The sequence below is a fragment of the Pseudophryne corroboree genome, unplaced genomic scaffold (genome assembly GCF_028390025.1).
Source record: "Pseudophryne corroboree isolate aPseCor3 unplaced genomic scaffold, aPseCor3.hap2 scaffold_935, whole genome shotgun sequence".
NCBI classification, from domain to species: domain Eukaryota; kingdom Metazoa; phylum Chordata; class Amphibia; order Anura; family Myobatrachidae; genus Pseudophryne; species Pseudophryne corroboree.
In genome coordinates this window covers 75455-93993 of record NW_026970515.1, presented here as the reverse complement: position 1 = coordinate 93993, position 18539 = coordinate 75455, and positions in this window count along the sequence as shown.

Genomic DNA, 18539 nt, shown 5'->3' with positions numbered 1-18539 from the left:
TTTATCCTTCCCCACTAGTCTCCTCCACCTCCTCCTCTCTCCCCTCCTCTGTCTCCCCTCCATCCCTCTGTTTCCTTCCCCCACCTTTCCTGTTACCCCACTTTCATTCACCTCTGCCCCATGGTCCTGCTACCCCACAACTCAGCCCTGCTCCCTCTCTCCCTTCCCTGTCACCTCCCCACACCCCCATCCACATCACACTGACCTCCCTCCCTGCCCACCTCCTGCAGTTTCCCCTCCTAGCTCAGGCACCCGTACCATCACTACTCTCTCATCATCCCTGCCCTCAAAGTTAATCCCACCTCATCGCTACAGCAACCCTGAAAATCTAATTCACATCTCTCCCACAAACTCATACCCCCTATCCTGTGCCCTCTGGAATGCCAGATCTGTTTGTAACAAACTGGTCCCCACTCATGACCTTTTCATTTCCAACTCCCTACACCTACTAGCCATTACTGAAACTTGGATTATGCCCTCTGACACTACTTCTGCTGCTGCTCTCTCTGCTGGGGGCCTTACATTCACACACACACCCCGACCTGGGGGTCACCATGGGGGTGGTGTTGGGGTCCTTTTACCTTCTAGTTACTCCTACCAACTCATACCACCAGAACCATCCCTTATATTCTCTACATTTGAGGTCCACACCATATGCCTCTTCCAACCAGTCCATCTTAGAGTAGCTGTCATTTACCGGCCCCCTGGCACTGCTTCCAAATTCATCGACAACTTTGCTTCCTGGCTTCCTCACTTCCTCTCTTCTGACATTCCCACCATTATCCTAGGCGATTTCAACATCCCTATTGACATCCCCACACAATCCCCTGCCTCTAAACTCCTTAACCTCACCTCTTCACTTGGTCTCTCCCAGTGGACCTCCTCACCCTCCCATGTGAATGGGAGCTCACTGGATCTGGTCTTCACTCACCGCTGTGATATTTCTGATTTTTCCAACTCCCCATTTCCCCTCTCTGACCACCACCTGCTCCCCTTCAACCTATCTCTCTCGACTTCCCCATCTCTACCTCCTAAGGCTACCATCACTAAGCGTAACATTGAAGCTATTGACACCACATTCCTTTCCTCCCTGTTTGACTCACTTCTCTCTCCTATTCTCTCTCTCTCATGCCCTGAACAAGCCACTTCCACATACAATGCTTCCCTTACTTCTGCTCTTGACTCTGTTGCTCCACCAACCACTATTCACCCTTGCAAATTAACACCTCAACCCTGGCACACCAAATGCACCAGATATCTGCAAAAATGCTCATGTACTGCTGAGCGACACTGGAGGAAATCACGCTCTAAGGCAGACTTCCTCCATTTCAAACTTATGCTCTCATCCTTCAGTGCTGCCCTTTCTCTTGCTAAACAGTCATACTTCAAGAACCTCATCTCCTCCCAGTCTTCCAACCCCCGGCGCCTCTTTGCCACTCTCAACTCACTCCTCTGCCCACCTCCACCTCGTCTCCCTTCCTCACTCTCTGCTCTTGACTTTGCCACTTACTTCACATCCAAAATTGACTCCATACGTCAGGACATCACATCACACCAGACTATCAGTAACCAGCCTTCTCCCATCCCTTACCAACCCTCCCCATCCCTCGCACCAACTCTGTCATCTTTCTCCCATGCATCTGGAGAGGAAGTCATGGCCCTCATTCGTTCCTGTCCCCTCACCACCTCCCCACTTGACCCTATCCCCTCCCGCCTCCTTTGCCACCTCTCTTCTTCTGCTTGTTCCCATCTTTCCCACCTTCTCAATCTCTCCCTCTCATCAGGCACTGTCCCCTCTGCCTTCAAGCACGCTCTCATCTCTCCTATTCTTAAAAAACCTACCCTTGATCCAAACACTATCTCCAACTACCGACCCATCTCTCTCCTCCCTTTTGCCTCCAAACTCCTTGAGCGTATTGTCTACAACCGCCTTACTTCCTTTCTTTCCTCACACTCACTGCTTGACCCATTCCAGTCTGGCTTCCGTCCTCTCCACTCCACTGAAACTGCCCTTACAAAAGTATGCAATGACCTCCATGCTGCTAAATCTAAGGGACACTACTCTCTACTTATTCTACTTGATCTCTCTGCTGCTTTTGACACTGTGGACCATCCTCTCCTACTGCAAATCCTTCACTCCATTGTTTTGCGTAACACTGCCCTCTCTTGGTTGTCGTCCTACCTTTCTGACCGTTCATTCTCTGTCTCCTCTCATGACTCCACCTCCCCCTCACTTCCACTAACTGTAGGGGTACCCCAAGGTTCTGTCCTTGGTCCTCTTCTCTTCTCTCTCTATACGTCCTCACTAGGTAAGCTCATTAGTTCTTTTGGTTTCCAATATCATCTCTATGCTGATGACACTCAAATTTATCTTTCCTCTCCAGACCTCTCCCCTACTCTCCTCACTCGTATCTCCAACTGTCTCTCTGCTATCTCTTCCTGGATGTCCCAGCGCTTTCTTAAACTTAACATGTCTAAGACCGAGCTGATCATCTTCCCTCCCTCCCGCATAATCTCACCTCCTACAATCTCATTATCTATTGATGGCACTACTATCTCCTCTACCCCCCAAGCGCGCTGTCTTGGAGTAATCCTTGACTCCTCCCTCTCCTTCAAACCACACATTCAGCACCTCTCACAAACCTGCCGTTTTCATCTAAAAAATATTTCCAGGATCAGACCCTTTCTGACCCAGGATGCTACTAAGACTCTTATCCACTCACTGGTCATCTCCAGACTGGACTGCTGTAATCTCTTCCTGACTGGCATTCCTGACAAATACCTCTCTCCACTCCAATCTATCCTCAATGCTGCTGCCCGGCTCATTTTCCTCACCAAACGCACTACGTCCACCTCTCCTCTCTTACTAGTCCTTCACTGGCTCCCCTTCCCTTTCAGAATCCATTTCAAGCTTCTCACACTTGCTTACAAAGCCCTCACCCACTCCTCTCCCATCTACATCTCTGATCTTATCTCGCTTTACACTCCCACCCGTCCTCTTCGCTCTGCTAATGCACACCGACTCTCCTGCCTACGGATTACTTCCTCCCACTCCTACCTCCAAGATTTTTCACGTGCTGCACCACTTTTCTGGAATTCCCTACCTCTCCCCCTCAGACTCTCCACCTTTCTACAAAACTTCAAACGGGCTCTCAAGACCCACTTCTTCACCAAACCCAGCCAAATCTCATCCTAAACCTCTGTTCCATGCTCTCTATGTACCCCATCTGTCTCACCCCTGTCTGTCTACCCCTCCCTTTTAGAATGTAAGCTCTCACGAGCAGGGCCCTCTTCCCTCATGTGCTTACTCTTTTCTTACTTTAATAATCTTCAGCTGCACCAAATCCAGCAGTCTTCTGCCACCTGATACTTATTCCAGTGTCATCTGCTGATGTAGCTATGTTTATTTACCCTGTACTTGTCCTATATTGTCGTCAACTGTAAGTTGCTGTTTTCCTGTTTGATTATTTGTTTATGTACTCTGTAATTGGGCACTGCGGAACCCTTGTGGCGCCATATAAATAAAGGATAATAATAATAATAAATAATATAATATATAGCAGTACGGTACAGTAGGCCACTGCTCTACCTACCTCTGTGTCGTCAAGTATACTATCCATCCATACCTGTGGTGCATTTTAGAAAAAAACATGTCTCGGCAGAGCAATCTATAAATCCATCATTTTTCAGACAGCAACAGTGGGTATTGTAATAGTCACCCAATCCATCACTTTTATAGGGTTACATGCACCCACATGCTACAGCCTGTCTCAATAATTTTACTGTCACGCTGTGTGTGTTTGTGTTTTTATTTGGGTATTTTTTGTTGTTGTAGAACTACAGGTACCAGCAAGCCCGTTATTTCCCCGCCTGCTGGTACTTGAGGTTCTCCAAGTACCAGCAAGCGGGGGAGGCTTGCTGGGCCTTGTAGTTCCACAACGAAAAAACAATATTCTTTTTTTACACACATGGCTATCAGCCCGGCACCCACCACCCAGGGGTGCTGGGGACAGCCTCGGGCTTCACCCCTGGCCCTTGGGTGCCTCGAGGGGAGGAACCTCTTGATTTAAGGGGTCCCCACTCCTCCAGGGAACCCCGGCCAGGGGTGACTAGTTGGAGGGGTAATGCCAGGGCTGCAGGGACCTACATAAAAGTGTCCCCCGGCTGTGGCATTATCTCTCTGGCTAGTGGAGCCCGGTGCTGGTTTTAAAAATATGGGGGACCCCTACATCTATTGTCCCACGTATTTTTGGAACCTGGACCGGTCTAAGAGCCCGGTGCTGGTTGTCTAAATACGGGGAACCCCTGTCCAATTTTTCCCCCAGTATTTAAATAACCAGGACCGGCTCAAAGAGCCCGAGGCTGGTTATACTAAGGAGGGGGGACCTCACGCATTTTTTTTAACCCATTCAGACCCTTCTCCTTTAAGTTAATGGAAGCCCTGGACAACAAAATTGCATTCATGTCCTCCTCCCTCACCCTTCCCAGTCCCAAACACTCATTTTTTTTTTCTTTAAAAATTTATAATATATAACGAGAACAATGAGCAGGCAGGCAGCGGGCATTGGCGGCATCGGACTGAGATAGAAATTAGTGGTGGAGGGCTGGGTCAGTTGATTGTGGGCGAGTTTGTAAGCCATTGGCGGTGGCAGCGGGTATCGGCTCAGAGGCAGTAGCGGGCATTGGCTAAGGGTCATGGGCAGGATTCGGCGGACATTATGGCTGTAGTGCCTCACTAGCCACTGACCTCACCGCACGCCACTGTGGGACAGATGTAACATGCAGAGAGAGGTAGATTTGGGAGGGGGAATGTCCTAGCATAACTGTTAATTGCAGTGTAATACTGTAATTCAGCTGTGCAGCATTTGTGGCTAAATGTCAAAGAAGCCAGTATTTACCCTGCATGCAAAACAATAAATGTATTTGAACATACCTCCCAACTATCCCAATTTTTGCAGGACAGTCACTTTTTTGGGGAATGTCCAGCTAACCCAAACAACCCCCCCCCCCCCTTCCCATGGGAAAGGGGGGGGGGGTGGAAGGCTCCCTGTAGCTTGTTGCTCTGCAAATATGCACATTGTGGGTAATTCAGACCTGATCGCTAGGGTGTGTTTTTTGCATCCCTGTAATCAGGTAGTTGTCGCCTACAGCGGAAGGGAAAATTTGCTGTGCAGGTGTGTGATCACATGTGCACAAGAGCTGCACAGCTCAGCACTTACTCAGCCATTGAGGTGACGTCACAAATCCTCCCACAAAACGCCGGGTCCCTCCAGTGTTTTTCCGGACACTCCCTAGAAACATTCAGTTGCCACCCACACAAACACCCTCTTCTTGTCAATCTTCTTGTGATCTCCGGACCGTCGCACTTACGCATTGTGGCGCATACGCATGTGCAGTGCAAACCAGATTGCCCGCTGGGTGAAAATAAATTGAAGCGATCTGGTCTGAATAAGCCTCAATCTCTATTCACGGGAGACAGAGGGGCTGGGGCATGGCCAGCAGCTCACAGAGCACCTATAATTACAAAAATGGGAGACATGGCTCATGATCGCGATATACCTGCGAAGGTACGCCCTCTACTGATTGACAGGCAGAGGCATTCGCATTTTCTGCGGGGCACCCGGAGAAAATGTAGGCACACGCACAGGATGGACCCTGCGTATATGCCCCCATCCTCTTCATAGTTTTTGCGGTTGGAACGCGTATTACGATCCAAACTGAATTAGGCCCTATGTCTTATATACACGAGCAGTGTGAAAACATCAATCGATGGGGGTAATTCCAAGTTGATCGCAGCAGGAATTTTGTTAGCAGTTGGGCAAAACCATGTGTACTGCAGGGGAGGCAGATATAACATGTGCAGAAAGAGTTAGATTTGGGTGAGTTATTTTGTTTCTGTGCAGGGTAAATACTAACTGCTTTATTTTTACACTGCAAATTAGATTGCAGATTGAACACACCACACCCAAATCTAACTCTCTCTGCACATGTTAAATCTGCCTTCCCTGCAGTGCACATAGGTGGTCATTCCGAGTTGTTCGCTCGGTAATTTTCTTCGCATCGCAGCGATTTTCCGCTTAATGCGCATGCGCAATGTTCACACTGCGACTGCGCCAAGTAAATTTGCTATGCAGTTAGGAATATTACTCACGGTTTTTTCATCGTTCTGGTGATCGTAATGTGATTGACAGGAAGTGGGTGTTTCTGGGCGGAAACAGGCCGTTTTAGGGGCGTGTGGGAAAAAATGCTACCGTTTCTGGGAAAAACGCGGGAGTGGCTCGAGAAACGGAGGAGTGTCTGGGCGAACGCTGGGTGTGTTTGTGACGTCAAACCAGGAACGACAAGCACTGAACTGATCGCACTGGCAGAGTAAGTCTCGAGCTACTCAGAAACTGCACAGAGATGTCTTATCGCAATATTGCAAATCTTTCGTTCGCAATTTTAAGATGCTAAGATTCACTCCCAGTAGGCGGCAGCTTAGCGTGTGCAATGCTGCTAAAAGCAGCTTGCGAGCGAACAACTCGGAATGAGGGCCATGGGGGGTAATTCTGAGTTGATCGCAGCAGGATTTTTGTTAGCAGTTGGGCAAAACCATGTGCACTGCATTTACGAACAGATGATTTTTTATATAAATTTTAAAATGTTAGTAAATGTGTGTTTTTTTTTCAACCTGGAAGCCCAACATCGATTAAGATCGATCTTAAATAGACCCCTGGGTTTTAAGGATAACCATGGTTGAGTCCAATGGTTAATTCACATTGACCGAAGTTCTAATTAAGTCACCTGTGCTCAAGCATGATATCCTTAAAATCTGGATTGCAATGACAGCATTTTGGAACTATGCCTAAGGGTTTAATTTTTACATTTATCCACTGACAATAAATCTACCTACAATATCCCTGTAACTGTTATGATTACAGTATTTCACTAAATAATTTAATTTGCTGAACCTTCTGTAAAAAGAAATATTAAGCTGCTGTAATTCCCAGATGCAGCAAATTTGTTAGCTAGTGGGCAAAACCATGTGCATTGCAGGGTTGGGGGGGGGGGCAGATATAACATTTGCAGAGAGATTTAGGTGGGTTATATTGTTTGTGTGCAGGGTAAATACTAGAGATGAGCGCCGGAAATTTTTCGGGTTTTGTGTTTTGGTTTTGGGTTCGGTTCCGCGGCCGTGTTTTGGGTTCGACCGCGTTTTGGCAAAACCTCACCGAATTTTTTTTGTCGGATTCGGGTGTGTTTTGGATTCGGGTGTTTTTTTCAAAAAACCCTAAAAAACAGCTTAAATCATAGAATTTGGGGGTAATTTTGATCCCAAAGTATTATTAACCTCAAAAAACATAATTTACACTCATTTTCAGCCTATTCTGAACACATCACACCTCACAATATTATTTTTAGTCCTAAAATTTGCACCGAGGTCGCTGTGTGAGTAAGATAAGCGACCCTAGTGGCCGACACAAACACCGGGCCCATCTAGGAGTGGCACTGCAGTGTCACGCAGGATGTCCCTTCCAAAAAACCCTCCCCAAACAGCACATGACGCAAAGAAAAAAAGAGGCGCAATGAGGTAGCTGTGTGAGTAAGATTAGCGACCCTAGTGGCCGACACAAACACCGGGCCCATCTAGGAGTGGCACTGCAGTGTCACGCAGGATGTCCCTTCCAAAAAACCCTCCCCAAACAGCACATGACGCAAAGAAAAAAAGAGGCGCAATGAGGTAGCTGACTGTGTGAGAAAGATAAGCGACCCTAGTGGCCGACACAAACACCGGGCCCATCTAGGAGTGGCACTGCAGTGTCACGCAGGATGTCCCTTCCAAAAAACCCTCCCCAAACAGCACATGACGCAAAGAAAAAAAGAGGCGCAATGAGGTAGCTGTGTGAGTAAGATTAGCGACCCTAGTGGCCGACACAAACACCGGGCCCATCTAGGAGTGGCACTGCAGTGTCACGCAGGATGTCCCTTCCAAAAAACCCTCCCCAATCAGCACATGATGCAAAGAAAAAGAAAAGAAAAAAGAGGTGCAAGATGGAATTATCCTTGGGCCCTCCCACCCACCCTTATGTTGTATAAACAAAACAGGACATGCACACTTTAACCAACCCATCATTTCAGTGACAGGGTCTGCCACACGACTGTGACTGATATGACGGGTTGGTTTGGACCCCCCCCAAAAAAGAAGCAATTAATCTCTCCTTGCACAAACTGGCTCTACAGAGGCAAGATGTCCACCTCATCTTCACCCTCCGATATATCACCGTGTACATCCCCCTCCTCACAGATTATCAATTCGTCCCCACTGGAATCCACCATCTCAGCTCCCTGTGTACTTTGTGGAGGCAATTGCTGCTGGTCAATGTCTCCGCGGAGGAATTGATTATAATTCATTTTAATGAACATCATCTTCTCCACATTTTCTGGATGTAACCTCGTACGCCGATTGCTGACAAGGTGAGCGGCGGCACTAAACACTCTTTCGGAGTACACACTTGTGGGAGGGCAACTTAGGTAGAATAAAGCCAGTTTGTGCAAGGGCCTCCAAATTGCCTCTTTTTCCTGCCAGTATAAGTACGGACTGTGTGACGTGCCTACTTGGATGCGGTCACTCATATAATCCTCCACCATTCTATCAATGTTGAGAGAATCATATGCAGTGACAGTAGACGACATGTCCGTAATCGTTGTCAGGTCCTTCAGTCCGGACCAGATGTCAGCATCAGCAGTCGCTCCAGACTGCCCTGCATCACCGCCAGCGGGTGGGCTCGGAATTCTGAGCCTTTTCCTCGCACCCCCAGTTGCGGGAGAATGTGAAGGAGGAGATGTTGACAGGTCGCGTTCCGCTTGACTTGACAATTTTGTCACCAGCAGGTCTTTCAACCCCAGCAGACCTGTGTCTGCCGGAAAGAGAGATCCAAGGTAGGCTTTAAATCTAGGATCGAGCACGGTGGCCAAAATGTAGTGCTCTGATTTCAACAGATTGACCACCCGTGAATCCTTGTTAAGCGAATTAAGGGCTGCATCCACAAGTCCCACATGCCTAGCGGAATCGCTCCGTGTTAGCTCCTTCTTCAATGCCTCCAGCTTCTTCTGCAAAAGCCTGATGAGGGGAATGACCTGACTCAGGCTGGCAGTGTCTGAACTGACTTCACGTGTGGCAAGTTCAAAGGGCATCAGAACCTTGCACAACGTTGAAATCATTCTCCACTGCACTTGAGACAGGTGCATTCCACCTACTATATCGTGCTCAATTGTATAGGCTTGAATGGCCTTTTGCTGCTCCTCCAACCTCTGAAGCATATAGAGGGTTGAATTCCACCTCGTTACCACTTCTTGCTTCAGATGATGGCAGGGCAGGTTCAGTAGTTTTTGGTGGTGCTCCAGTTTTCTGTACGTGGTGCCTGTACGCCGAAAGTGTCCCGCAATTCTTCTGGCCACCGACAGCATCTCTTGCACGCCCCTGTCGTTTTTTAAAAAATTCTGCACCACCAAATTCAAGGTATGTGCAAAACATGGGACGTGCTGGAATTGGCCCAGATTTAATGCACACACAATATTGCTGGCGTTGTCCGATGCCACAAATCCACAGGAGAGTCCAATTGGGGTAAGCCATTCCGCGATGATCTTCCTCAGTTGCCGTAAGAGGTTTTCAGCTGTGTGCGTATTCTGGAAAGCGGTGATACAAAGCGTAGCCTGCCTAGGAAAGAGTTGGCGTTTGCGAGATGCTGCTACTGGTGCCGCCGCTGCTGTTCTTGCGGCGGGAGTCCATACATCTACCCAGTGGGCTGTCACAGTCATATAGTCCTGACCCTGCCCTGCTCCACTTGTCCACATGTCCGTGGTTAAGTGGACATTGGGTACAGCTGCATTTTTTAGGACACTGGTGACTCTTTTTCTGAGGTCTGTGTACATTTTCGGTATCGCCTGCCTAGAGAAATGGAACCTAGATGGTATTTGGTACCGGGGACACAGTACCTCCAACAAGTCTCTAGTTGGCTCTGCAGTAATGATGGATACCGGAACCACGTTTCTCACCACCCAGGATGCCAAGGCCTCAGTTATCCGCTTTGCAGTAGGATGACTGCTGTGATATTTCATCTTCCTCGCAAAGGACTGTTGAACAGTCAATTGCTTACTGGAAGTAGTACAAGTGGGCTTACGACTTCCCCTCTGGGATGACCATCGACTCCCAGCGGCAACAACAGCAGCGCCAGCAGCAGTAGGCGTTACACGCAAGGATGCATCGGAGGAATCCCAGGCAGGAGAGGACTCGTCAGACTTGCCAGTGACATGGCCTGCAGGACTATTGGCATTCCTGGGGAAGGAGGAAATTGACACTGAGGGAGTTGGTGGGGTGGTTTGCGTGAGCTTGGTTACAAGAGGAAGGGATTTACTGGTCAGTGGACTGCTTCCGCTGTCACCCAAAGTTTTTGAACTTGTCACTGACTTATTATGAATGCGCTGCAGGTGACGTATAAGGGAGGATGTTCCGAGGTGGTTAACGTCCTTACCCCTACTTATTACAGCTTGACAAAGGGAACACACGGCTTGACACCTGTTGTCCGCATTTCTGGTGAAATACCTCCACACCGAAGAGCTGATTTTTTTGGTATTTTCACCTGGCATGTCAACGGCCATATTCCTCCCACGGACAACAGGTGTCTCCCCGGGTGCCTGACTTAAACAAACCACCTCACCATCAGAATCCTCCTGGTCAATTTCCTCCCCAGCGCCAGCAACACCCATATCCTCCTCATCCTGGTGTACTTCAACACTGACATCTTCAATCTGACTATCAGGAACTGGACTGCGGGTGCTCCTTCCAGCACTTGCAGGGGGCATGCAAATAGTGGAAGGCGCATGCTCTTCACGTCCAGTGTTGGGAAGGTCAGGCATCGCAAACGACACAATTGGACTCTCCTTGTGGATTTGGGATTTCAAAGAACGCACAGTTCTTTGCGGTGCTTTTGCCAGCTTGAGTCTTTTCAGTTTTCTAGCGAGAGGCTGAGTGCTTCCATCCTCATGTGAAGCTGAACCACTAGCCATGAACATAGGCCAGGGCCTCAGCCGTTCCTTGCCACTCCGTGTGGTAAATGGCATATTGGCAAGTTTACGCTTCTCCTCCGACAATTTTATTTTAGGTTTTGGAGTCCTTTTTTTTCTGATATTTGGTGTTTTGGATTTGACATGCTCTGTACTATGACATTGGGCATCGGCCTTGGCAGACGACGTTGCTGGCATTTCATCGTCTCGGCCATGACTAGTGGCAGCAGCTTCAGCACGAGGTGGAAGTGGATCTTGATCTTTCCCTAATTTTGGAACCTCAACTTTTTTGTTCTCCATATTTTATAGGCAGAACTAAAAGGCACCTCAGGTAAACAATGGAGATGGATGGATTGGATACTAGTATACAATTATGGACGGACTGCCACGGTTAGGTGGTATAAAAAAACCACGGTTAGGTGGTATATATTATAATAATAATACAATTATGGATGGACGGACTGCCTGCCGACTGCCGACACAGAGGTAGCCACAGCCGTGAACTACCGCACTGTACACTGGTAGATAAAGAGATAGTAGTATACTCGTAACAACTAGTATGACACTATGACGACGGTATAAAGAATGGAAAAAAAACCACGGTTAGGTGGTATATATTATAATAATAATACAATTATGGATGGACGGACTGCCTGCCGACTGCCGACACAGAGGTAGCCACAGCCGTGAACTACCGCACTGTACACTGGTTGATAAAGAGATAGTAGTATACTCGTAACAACTAGTATGACACTATGACGACGGTATAAAGAATGAAAAAAAAACCACGGTTAGGTGGTATATATTATAATAATAATACAATTATGGATGGACGGACTGCCTGCCGACTGCCGACACAGAGGTAGCCACAGCCGTGAACTACCGCACTGTACACTGGTTGATAAAGAGATAGTAGTATACTCGTAACAACTAGTATGACACTATGACGACGGTATAAAGAATGAAAAAAAAACCACGGTTAGGTGGTATATATTATAATAATAATACAATTATGGATGGACGGACTGCCTGCCGACTGCCGACACAGAGGTAGCCACAGCCGTGAACTACCGCACTGTACACTGGTTGATAAAGAGATAGTAGTATACTCGTAACAACTAGTATGACACTATGACGACGGTATAAAGAATGAAAAAAAAACCACGGTTAGGTGGTATATATTATAATAATAATACAATTATGGATGGACGGACTGCCTGCCGACTGCCGACACAGAGGTAGCCACAGCCGTGAACTACCGCACTGTACACTGGTTGATAAAGAGATAGTAGTATACTCGTAACAACTAGTATGACACTATGACGACGGTATAAAGAATGAAAAAAAAACCACGGTTAGGTGGTATATATTATAATAATAATACAATTATGGATGGACGGACTGCCTGCCGACTGCCGACACAGAGGTAGCCACAGCCGTGAACTACCGCACTGTACACTGGTTGATAAAGAGATAGTAGTATACTCGTAACAACTAGTATGACACTATGACGACGGTATAAAGAATGAAAAAAAAACCACGGTTAGGTGGTATATATTATAATAATAATACAATTATGGATGGACGGACTGCCTGCCGACTGCCGACACAGAGGTAGCCACAGCCGTGAACTACCGCACTGTACACTGGTTGATAAAGAGATAGTAGTATACTCGTAACAACTAGTATGACACTATGACGGTATAAAGAATGAAAAAAAAACCACGGTTAGGTGGTATATATTATAATAATAATACAATTATGGATGGACGGACTGCCTGCCGACTGCCGACACAGAGGTAGCCACAGCCGTGAACTACCGCACTGTACACTGGTTGATAAAGAGATAGTAGTATACTCGTAACAACTAGTATGACACTATGACGACGGTATAAAGAAAGAAAAAAAAATACCACGGTTAGGTGGTATATATTGTAATACAATTATGGATGGACGGACTGCCTGCCGAGTTCCGACTGCCGACACAGAGGTAGCCACAGCCGTGAACTACCGCACTGTACTGTGTCTGCTGCTAATATAGACTGGTTGATAAAGAGATAGTATACAATACATACAACAATATACTACTATACTGGTGGTCAGGCACTGGTCACCACTAGTCACACTGGCAGTGGCACTCCTGCAGCAAAAGTGTGCACTGTTTAATTTTAAATTAATATAATATTATGTACTCCTGGGGGCTCCTGCTATAACAACCTGCAGTGCTCCCCAGTCTCCCCCACAATTATTATAAGCTTTGCCTTTTATACATTGATGTGCAGCACACTGGGCTGAGCTGAGTGCACACAGACTGAGTCACACTGTGTGACTGGCTGCTGCTGTGTATCGTTTTTTTTCAGGCAGAGAACGGATATAGCAGAGAACGGATATATTATATTAAAATAAATAAAAGTTAACTAACAACAACTGCACTGGTCACTGTGGTAAACTCTGTCTGACTCTGCACAATCTCTCTCTCTCTTCTAATCTAATTTCTAATGGAGAGGACGCCAGCCACGTCCTCTCCCTATCAATCTCAATGCACGTGTGAAAATGGCGGCGACGCGCGGCTCCTTATATAGAATCCGAGTCTCGCGAGAATCCGACAGCGTCATGATGACGTTCGGGCGCGCTCGGGTTAACCGAGCAAGGCGGGAGGATCCGAGTCTGCTCGGACCCGTGAAAAAAACATGAAGTTCGTGCGGGTTCGGTTTCAGAGAAACCGAACCCGCTCATCTCTAGTAAATACTGGCTGTTTTGTTTTTACACTGCAATTTAGATTTCAGTTTGAACACACCGCACCAAAATCTAACTCTCTCTGCACATATTATACACCCCCCCCCCCCCCCCTGCAGTGTACATGGTTTTAGCTAATAAATTTGCTGCTGTGATCAGATCTGAGTTAAGCCCTATGTATTTGGCACTGGCAAAGGGTTAGAGGCCTTGCTGTAGAGCTCACACCTTTCTTATCATGCATTGTAATATTTCCTATGTCCTGATGTTGTGCTCTCTGCTCCATCCAAGTAAACAGCAATGTAGCATGGCTATTAAAGAGCGTGAAGATTGCAGATTTCCTGGGATTAATGCTAAGGAATGCTATTCCAGAGGCTGCTGCTTTAATTCAAGTGTCACTGGGGTTAAATGGTGTTTTTACCTTAAAAACACAGGTAGAGTATATAGTACAGTGGTAAAGTGGGAGCATGTAGTGCTATTGATTACAGATTTGATGGAGCTTAAACATGGATAAGGTCCATGGCTCTAAGAGTTTATCTTGTGTATCCTTTATTCTTAGTCATGGTCAGATAAGATTAGAAAATACCATTTAAGTGGAAATTTCCTGTTAGCTGTTTTTCAGTTTGCTCAACTGTCTGATTAACTTGTCCTAAAAAAAGGACCAAAGGAGCTAAATTGCCCTGTGATCTAGCTAAATTGCCCCAGTTAAAAAAAAAAAAAACTAAGCTGCTGTAATTCCTGGATGTTTCCTTACTGCATCAACAGGAAGTGACAAGAAACAATGTAATGTGGAACCGTACAGCAGAAGGGATTGCGGCTACCCCACAATAAGTGCAGCGGAATGTAAGAAGAGGAATTGTTGCTTTGACTGCAGCATTCCCGGGGTTAACTGGTGTTTCTTCAAGTCACAAGGTATGGAGCTGCTGTATAGTTACTCGCAAGTCAGTAGTTGTATGATGCTCACACCTGGAAAACTGGATACACACAGAATGCCCTACACAGGGGGTGAAATGAGCGCCCCCCCCCCCCCACCTCCCGTACGCTCAGCACACATCACGCTGTGCTGAGCGGGGGCAGAGATGTGTGCTGAGCAGTTCGCTCAGCACACATCTCTCCCCAAAATCGGGCCGTGAATACGGACCTTTAAACTGGATCCACACTTAGATTATCTGTCCAATTAAATTTTTTCTAGTTGAAACAAAATTATGCTAATATGTGGCAGCAAATGACAATTGACCATTTGCTCACAAACACTGGAAAACATCCAAAAATGGTCATTTAGATAAATTGGTTAAATCCATTTCATTTAGCTAATTTATCCAAACTACCTTTATTGTATCTTTGTGGGTGAATGATGTGTGGGTCAGTGTTGAGGGTGGTGGAGGAGATGGGTATTAGGCACAGCAGGGTGTGGACAGTCAAATAGTGTGCTTAGAGGTTCAGAGTCATTGTATGAGACTCTGGCAACAGTGACTTGATGAGTCTGGTGTCCATAGGGTGGGACGCATTAACCTTTTTATGCTATTGAAATAGTTCTCCTCCTGACCGACGCAGTTCCTTGCTCCGAGGTTGGTGTATTGTCCTGTTGCAGCGCCTCTCCACTGTGGTCACAGTGAGCTGTGTGGTGTTGCTGGCGCATGCCAATCTCCCCCCAACCTCCCTCTTGCATTTCAGACCTACGTACGCATGATGGGATCTTGTATGATATGCGCGTGTGCTGTAGAGATGAAAGTGGGGGTGAGGAGGCAGATCGTGAGATGGGGAAACTTTGTGGACTGTTAGCGAAGGGGAGCACTGGGCAATCTGAGTTGCAAAGAGGGCAGCAGAAGAGGTTATTGCATGTGCACTGGTGACAGGTCCATCCTTGGTGGCCAGCCTCAGTGGTAAAGGGGTACATGAGCTAGTGTCCCTTGGCCAGCCATGTACCATGGCCACCTCCCTACCTCCTATATATTCTCCCTGATCTGTCACTTTGTTACGGTCTGCTGCTGGCACTGGTGTATCGTCCTGCAGATGCCGTCTCCGCCCATTGCTGTGACTTCCCCCAGAGTTAGCCACACAGAGTGACAGATCTGGGAAAATATATAGGAGATCATTACTTTCACTTGCAGCCTACCTTATTTTTTGCAGCCTAGCATGCTCCTGACCCATTCTCTCACTAATACTTATACAACATTCATGAACTCATCTTAAGGTTTCTTTATTATTCAGTCACACTGTCTTGGATCCAAACCATTTCCTGTGGCATTGCAGTCAAACAATTGAGCTATTTACCCTTGCATAGAAAGGTATAATCTAAGCTAGAGAATTCTATTTGGAGCTCATCTTGTACTTTGTGAAGAAATAATCAGCTTTGTGGCTGAGCAGATATATGGAGTGTGTGGCTGCACACTGCATTGATCTGCTGAGTTGCAATGCTAATAATTTTTTTTTTGCAAAGTACCAATAGCTTCATTGTGAAGGTGGAAAGAAGGGTGTTACGGCATGGAATGTACAAACTGCGAGACCCTGCTGGTAGCGCCTTTGTCTATTTAGTAGGAAGGGCACGTAACAGCCGGGGGGCAATGGAGGAAGCCCCTTTAGGGCTGGAGCCCGGCGGCAACTGACTCCGTTGTCTCTGGCAGTTCCGCCCCTGGACTAGAGGAATGGTCAAGAACATGGCAACATTTAATGCCAAAAAATGCAAAATCATACACGTCTCAAAAATGCAAAGGCTAACTATAATATTAAGGGCATTATAATGGCAAGAGGAAAGCTATCTAAGTATTACTATTTCAGGTGAGCAATGTAACAAAGCAATAGGAAAGGCAAGTCAGATGCTTGTTTGCATAGGTTAAAGAACCAGTAGCAGAAAAAAGTAATACAGGTTGAGTATCCCATATCCAAATATTCAGAAATACGGAATATTCCGAAATACGGACTTTTTTGAGTGAGACTGAGATAGTGAAACCTTTGTGTTTTGATGGCTTAGTGTACACAAACTTTGTTTAATACTCAAAGTTATTAAAAATATTGTATTAAATGAACTTCAGACTGTGTGTATAAGGTGTATATGAAACATAAATGAATTCTGTGAATGTACACACACTTTGTTTAATGCACAAAGTTATAAAAAATATTGGCTAAAATGACCTTCAGGCTGTGTGTATAAGGTGTATATGAAACATAAATGCCTTCTGTGCTTAGATTTAGGTCCCATCACCATAATATCTCGTTATGGTATGCAATTATTCCAAAATACAGAAAAATCTGATATCCAAAATTCCTCTGGTCCCAAGCATTTTGGATAAGGGATACTCAACCTGTAATGCCACTGTATAGGTCCTTGGTACAGCCACATTTAGAATCCTGTGTTCAGTTCCAGAAGCCATATCTCCAGAAGGCTGTAAATACATTAGGGCAACTAAAATTGTGCATGGCCTACATCACAAAACTTACCTGGAAATACTAAAAAATGTTGATGTGTATAGTTTGGAGAAGGGAAGAGGGAACATACAGTAATAGAAACATTTAAATATATAGGGAGGAATGTAATAGGGTGTGAGAATCAGAAAGTGAGAGATTTTGTGTTTTTTCCTGTTGTTTTTTTTTTTTATTGTTTGTTTTTAAAGTGGCAATCCTTTACATGGCAAAACCGGGTTGATATTTGCCATGTAAAGGATTGCCACCGTGGGCATGTGTAGAAGGGGCACTGCTACTGTTGGCATTATGTGTGTAAGCTGCACTGATATGGTGGTTATGTGTATAAAGGGCACTGCGACTGTGGGTATTATTATTATTATTATTACATGCGGTGTAATGACAATAAGATAGTGCTACTGTGTGGCGTATTTTGATTTGGGGTGCTATTGTGTGGCCATGCCCCTTCCTTGTGATACCACACCTTCTTTTTTAAGGAGCGCACTGTCCCTTTATTAAGTATTGGAGAGAGGGCCCAAATTAATAGTTTGCAGGGAGGCGCCAAACACCCTAGCACTGGCCCTTTGGTAGGGGACAGGATTTGCTTCTGCTTGTGCACATATGTTATGATTGCCAGCCAACAGCACTGGTTTTGCCTATAACACTAACTATAAATATTTTGAATTGGTCCTGGACCACCAATCCAAGGCACCCCTGCAAGTGTCCTGAGGCACCCCAGGGTGCAGTTTGAGAACCACTGGTCTAGTGAGTACCCAGGATAATTATTGTAGCTGGTCTGCGGGTAACAGCTCTCAGATCCACTTCTAGAAAAAATGCAGCAATGTAATTTGAGTGACAAACTGCAGAGATGAACCCTTTCTGTGACTGCTGCACAGGGATCACACAAACTCTATTCATAGGGCTGACTTCACTTAGGGGAGATGTTCTCACCCCGCAAAGAAGTGCGAGTATATACCGCACTTACGGTACCATTGGATTTACAGATATTTTCTTGCAATACACTATGGGGGTCATTCTGAGTTGATTGCTCGCTAGCAGTTTTTAGCAGCCATGCAAACGCATTGTCGCTGCCCACTGGAGAGTGTATATTCACTTTGGAGAAGTGCGAATACTTGAGTAGCAGAGCGCCTGCAAAATCGTTTCAAAATAAGACCAGCACTGTAGTTACACTTCGTGTGCGTTGATTCTAACAACCGAGGGACGGCTTTTGATGTCACACACCCATCCAGCGAATGCCCAGCCACGTCTGCATTTCTTCTGCCACGCCTGCATTTTTCCAAGCACTCCCTGAAAACGGTCAGTTGACACCCAGAAACGCCCTCTTTCTGTCAATCTCCTTGTGG